Genomic DNA, 6000 nt, shown 5'->3' with positions numbered 1-6000 from the left:
TGTTGTTGGATACTCTCCTTTCCCCTTTTGTTTTCTTTGCATGACTTGGGGAAATTTGCAAATCCCCCAACTGCTCGTAAGCTGCTGCACATCTGGGGCTTTGCTGCATTTTATTGAGCCTATACTAGAGTTCCTTGGAGCTTGTTGTACTATCAGATAAGTTTGCTAATCCCTTTAGTCTTTTATATTGATTGCTATCATGACTTATTGAGAGGCAAGTTTCTGCTATCACTGCTACTCATGTGAATAAATACACCATGATTCTTGTTGCAAGTCCATAAACTGTCTGCTGTGTCAAAAGGTTGCTTTTCAGCACTCTGCTTCACTCCTTGAAATGGTATTATGAGGTATAAGAATCATCCGTTGTAAGGCTATTTGTTACCATGTCCTGGCATGAACTCTTGATTGTAAATGAGGCCAAAAAGTGATTGAACTGCTACTGCTATGCTGCAAATTGATTAGGTTAACCCTACATCTTTGAGGTCAAATATGGTTGCTTCTTAAAGGTTGTTTGGTTGTTAAATTCCCTGCTATGCTTCAATGTAATGCCTTGGTGCTGCTATTAATCAATTACTGCCACACCATTTCCTTTGATCCCTGCCCTTAAGAATTATTGTTCTTGTCATACAAAAAACAAGCAGAACAGATCACTACACTTGATTACCCTACTACATATGGGGTTGAAACTGTTTACATAAGTTGTATTTTCTGAGAAAACTTGACTGCTTGTTGTTGCATCTTGGATAATTTGAGGTTTGAAGTGTTGCACCTTGAATAAACTAATGGTTATCTTGTTGAGATATTAAACCTCTAGCCTATTGATGTTTCCTTAGTATCCTAAATAAGGGTGGGAATTGTTGCAACTCTTTAGGCTAATTTATTGGTTTCTTGGATGAAAAGCTGCAATTTCAAAAAGGTGTAAAAATCTCTATTAAGTGATTCCTCCGCTACTATTGTCATCTGGTTGGTTGTAAGCTAAGGCAAGTTTGGGTTTGGTTTAGTCTCTTCGATAGCCTTCCATGCCTAAGGTTCTAGAAACCTTCGGATCTTGTACAACATCGAATATGGAAGGTGATAATTCCCTTTTGCTATTTAGGCCTTTGAGTTTAAGATTCTGTCATAGTGTTAGTGTTTATCTGTCTTGGAGGCATATACTATATTGAGTTATGTTTCATTTGTAGCTAAGGTCTTACTCATTGAGTTTGTTCTGAATACTGTGGCTGCAGTTGTTGCCAGGATCCTTCTTCAAACATTTTAAACCAAGATGTGATATTATCTTGTTACAGTTTCTCTATGCACAAATACTCATCCTTCACACTTTTCTTCTATGCATGACTTGGGGGAGTTTCAAATCTCAAACGATCTTAAGGTGCTTTTATTGTTGATCCCTGCCCTGGGAGTATTTTGATGAAGCTAACAGAGGAAGGCTTTTAAATCATTTTGTTACTGCAACTTCTGAGTGAATGTCACTATGTTTGGTTCGTTATTTCTGTATTTGAACTAAGTTCTCCTGTTGCTGTGGTGGGGCTGAATATTTGTTGTATTTCGGGGCTAAAAGGTGCCATCTTTTGTGTCAATTTGATGTTTCCATTTGGTTTGTAACTGCTGCATCTTGTCTGAATGGTTCCTGCGTATTTGAGGCTGAAAATTGCCACTATTTGGAGTAAATTTGCTGCTACTACACTAGATACAAGTGTTGGACCTTGCGCAAAACTGTTGCTGCTTTATTTGAGCTTTGAGGTTACTGTTGCTGCATTCCTAGAGCCAATTGCTACGATGTTTTCTTGATTAAAAAAAAAAACTGCTGCTGCTGCTATACTATTTTAAAGAGCAGATTGCTACACTTAGTTTTTGGGAACTAATGTTATAATTGATCTAGTTCTGGACCAATTTGCTACTGATGGCTATTTATCGCTATTGTCTGTGGTAGTCTGTTTGTTGTATGTTAATCATCAACTGCTGTCTTCGATTCTAGGAGAAAGAATACTTACTTGAGCTCACGCTCACATTTTGTGATTGAGCTGCAATCATGTGGGTGGCTAAGTTGTTTGCCTCAAAATAAACAGATGCTGAATTGGTGTCCCAATGCTGCACTTTAAAAGGCAACAACTGCTGCACTTTAAAACAAACAGACGCTTCATTTAAGCTGTTATATTTGATAGACTATTGTTGCACTTCAATGAGTTTGTCGTTGTATTCTATGGGCTGCATCTTTAGTAAATATATGAGTTTGGAGGCTAAATATTATTTTGCTTTTGCTGAAGTCCGAAATGCAATACCTTGAGCAAACTGCTTTCATCATCTATTCGAAATGACGCTTTCTGATCTCGTTTGGTATTTTTCCCAGGGAAAAGTTATATGTGGTGTCCCATAGTGTGTGAAATCACCTTTGTTCACTATTCATTGTCCGTTGAGCATTGAGCAAAAATCCTTCAAGGATGGTGAACATGTGCAACCTTAAGCACACAAGAATGTTTAAAATACCCATATGGATCACTTTCGCATGGAAGACGAGTGATAGAGAGGATAAAGAACATGTTAATTTAAGTGTTGTCCAATTTATATGCGGTTGGTCAATATCACAGAAGTGAGAAGTTGAATTTATTGGTGGAAAAGAAATCTATAGAAGGGAAGAGTTAAAAGTAGTCACAGTTTGGGTGTGGGAGTGTAATAAAGAAATCTCAAGTGCTTTTTCATTTAATAATCGGCAATCAGTGAATTAGTTAATTTTTTATTCCTAATACAATCTCTCGTCTTAGGTGTTTGTAATGTCAATCTTCCTTGCCTATCTTTAGAAGATTGGAATTTGCTACTTAAGCTTTCATATTGTTTTAATTGATATTTATCAGTTGAGTTGTAGTTTCTTTAGGGACCTATGCTTTGATATGTTTGATTATGTGTTTGTGAATCATTCAGTAGGTGATACATATCCTTTTGATGCATATGAGTGATTGCAAGAGAATTGATGTTAGGCTTTATTTGTATTGCTTGATATGATAGTTTGTGTTGAGCAGGAAATAGCTTTATTGACTTTTAACTTTCCAAACTAATGGTGGTGATCCTGCTGTCCTAAGGTGAGAAGCATTCGTGCTTGGCGGGACGAATGATGCTGTGGAGACCGAAAAGTCGGAACGTGGGAATTTGTAGTCTAGTATGCTACATTGTCATCTTTGAAGCGTGATCAAGTGCAAAGGATTTAGGCCAAGTCTTAAGATTGTTTTTACATTATATCATCTTTTATGTATTTTAGTCACTTGCCTCATCAACACACTCGTTTTTATTTATTTCAATGAAACTTGGCCTTTTATTTCCAAACTTAAGTGTCTCAATTAAAGGGCTTGGATCACTCTATCATAATCTCGAATATTTAGCGTTAGGCCTACCTCTGGCACAAAGAGGTCCCTGCATATTAGGACGTGCTATTACTGTTTGTGTTATAAACTTTGTAAGTCATTTGCTGGCTTACTTGCTAAGTGATTTACTGAAATTTATTTGTAATATGCTCGCTTTCGAATTTATTTGCGATTACTTGATGCCAAGAGAATTATTTGAATTTATTCTCTATTTGTTTAGTTTTAATTCTTTAGAGGTTGCCTAGCATTGAACATTGGGTTGGCTGCGAATCTGCGTTAAGGACAAGATACAATGGCAAAAAGATTTGAATCATTCAACATCGGTGTGGGATTGGTGCAAGTGCAAAATGAGAATAGCGAGAAGAATGTGGTACAAAGAAGCGTGTTGGTCAATTTGGGAAATACCTTCAGCCTGCTTCCTAACACAAGTTCAGCTTCCCGCTCAACCCAAAACATTTCCTTCACTATTTCTCCTCCCTCAGCTCCTACATATGTGCCGCCAAGATACTCTGTTAAACCAGAAATTTTGCAAGTCACGTTGACGCCTAATGTCCAAAAGCCTGCACTTGCGGCGCCCTTCACAGAAAACCAGCAAAATCAGCTAGCGGTATGCCCATACAAGAGATTGAGAAATGAAATGAATGCAATCAATCAGAATAACTCGAATAGAGAGCTTCACAATTTAAGGAGAATTATCGAAGAAGAGATGCGGGCAAGAAATGTCCAAAGTTTAAGATATGAAAGTTTGTGCATGCTTCCGAATGTTGATTTGCAGCCCGGATTCAAAATGCCAAAATTCAACACCTTTAATGGCAGAGGAAATCCTGTTACGCACTTGAAGGACTATTGTAGCAGATTAATGGGAATTGGACAAAATGAAGCCATAAGAATGAAATTGTTCATTCAGAGCCTATCAGGGTTGGCGTTAGATTGGTACACGGAACAAGACTTTCGCAAATGGTATACGTGGGAGGACATGGCCCGTGACTTTGTAGAACATTTCAAATTTAACATCGGGGTTAGTCCAAATCTGTATGATATGCTTGAGATAGAAAGAATGCCACATGAGTCTTTTCAGGAATATGCCATCCGGTGGAGATTGGAAGCTTCAAAAATACACCCTCCGTTGCCCGAGAGTGAGCTAATTTCAACTTTCATCCAAATGCAAAAGGGCATATATTATGAAAAGTTGTTATGTGCGCGGTTACGCGACTTTTCTGATTTAATTCAAGTTGGAAAGCAAGTAGAAGCGGGCATTCGAGCAGGAAAAATTGTTGACACTTCATCAGTACAAGAAACCTTTCAAGCCGAGACATTCAACAACTTGCAAGGCAAAAACAGAGAGACCGACTCAACTGTCAGGTCTACACGTCAGCCGCAATCACGGCAGAACCATCAATGTTCGCATGATCATGTATACCTTCATCAACGAGGCTTTCGATATCAACCCGATCAAACACAGTCTAGCTTACGACAGTCAGAGCACGCAAGACTCCGCACTTTTACTCCTCTTGAAGAGTCATTAACCAGCATATTTGAGAGAATGAAAGCCAAAGGACTCCTGAAGCCAAAGAAAGGATGGATCCCTAAAAGCCTACCGCCAGATTTCGATTGGTCCAAGAGTTGTGCTTACCACTCTAATATTCCAGGTCATGACACAGAAAATTGCCCGGCACTTAAGCATAAGATCCAGAACATGATCGAAAAGGATAAGATAAGTGTGCAACAAAATAAATTGTGCGACAACGAGGGCCCTCTAGTTGTAAATGCAATTATTGTTACCGGTGATCCATCAAAATTAGCACCGAGACATTTGAAAAGGAAGCGTGGAACTAAGTAAGATGATTGAAAGGATCTACTGTCACTAGCATTCTCCACCCACTTGCCTCATGATCAACTTTCCTTCTTGTAATTTTTGCTAAAGCTTTGTATTATGAACTACGTTCGACCTGATTCCTGTTGGTAGCGGGATACGTAGGCGCCTATGGTGGGTTCGGTCTTAATATAGTGAAAATTTCATTTTCCTACGAAGCAACACTGAGGCAGCTTTGCAAATGGACTATCATTATTCGACAAAAGCATGAATCGAAATCTCGAGCAATATATTAGCGTCACCAAATTGTTGCAATGCTATCACCACGAGAAATGCAGATTCAACGCCAAAGCTTTGGTGTTCAATGCAAGACAACCATGTTATTTTACACTAACAAATTTTCTTTGAGTAACGCAGGGGCATATTTTAGCTATTCTTGAAGGATATCGCACAATATCAAAGTCGGGAATTGCAAGATTCAGATAAAGCAAAGGGCAAAGTCAACTTAATACTGACTAAATTTGAAACTTACAAATTTATTTGAGTGCAGGAACTTTTAGATGCAAATTTTGGCGGGATAGAAGGTCCCCAAATCTTCGGCACTGCATCATGAATATTTGCTGCTGTAAATTTCGCACTGCGTCAAACTCGTCTCACCGCATATGAATCAAAGCATCGGAAAAGCCATTCGCTCTGCACTAATTTTAGTAATCATAAATCAAGCACTGCATTAGGCTCGTCCGCCTTTAACAGGACATTTTAGGCTCGTCCGCCTTTAATAGGACATTTTAGGCTCGTCCGCCTTTAATAGGACATTTTAGGCTCGTCCGCCTT

This window comes from Lycium barbarum, chromosome 5 (assembly GCF_019175385.1).
Source record: "Lycium barbarum isolate Lr01 chromosome 5, ASM1917538v2, whole genome shotgun sequence".
Taxonomy (NCBI): domain Eukaryota; kingdom Viridiplantae; phylum Streptophyta; class Magnoliopsida; order Solanales; family Solanaceae; genus Lycium; species Lycium barbarum.
The sequence above is the reverse complement of the archived record's forward strand: the minus strand, read 5'-3'. Positions refer to the sequence as shown.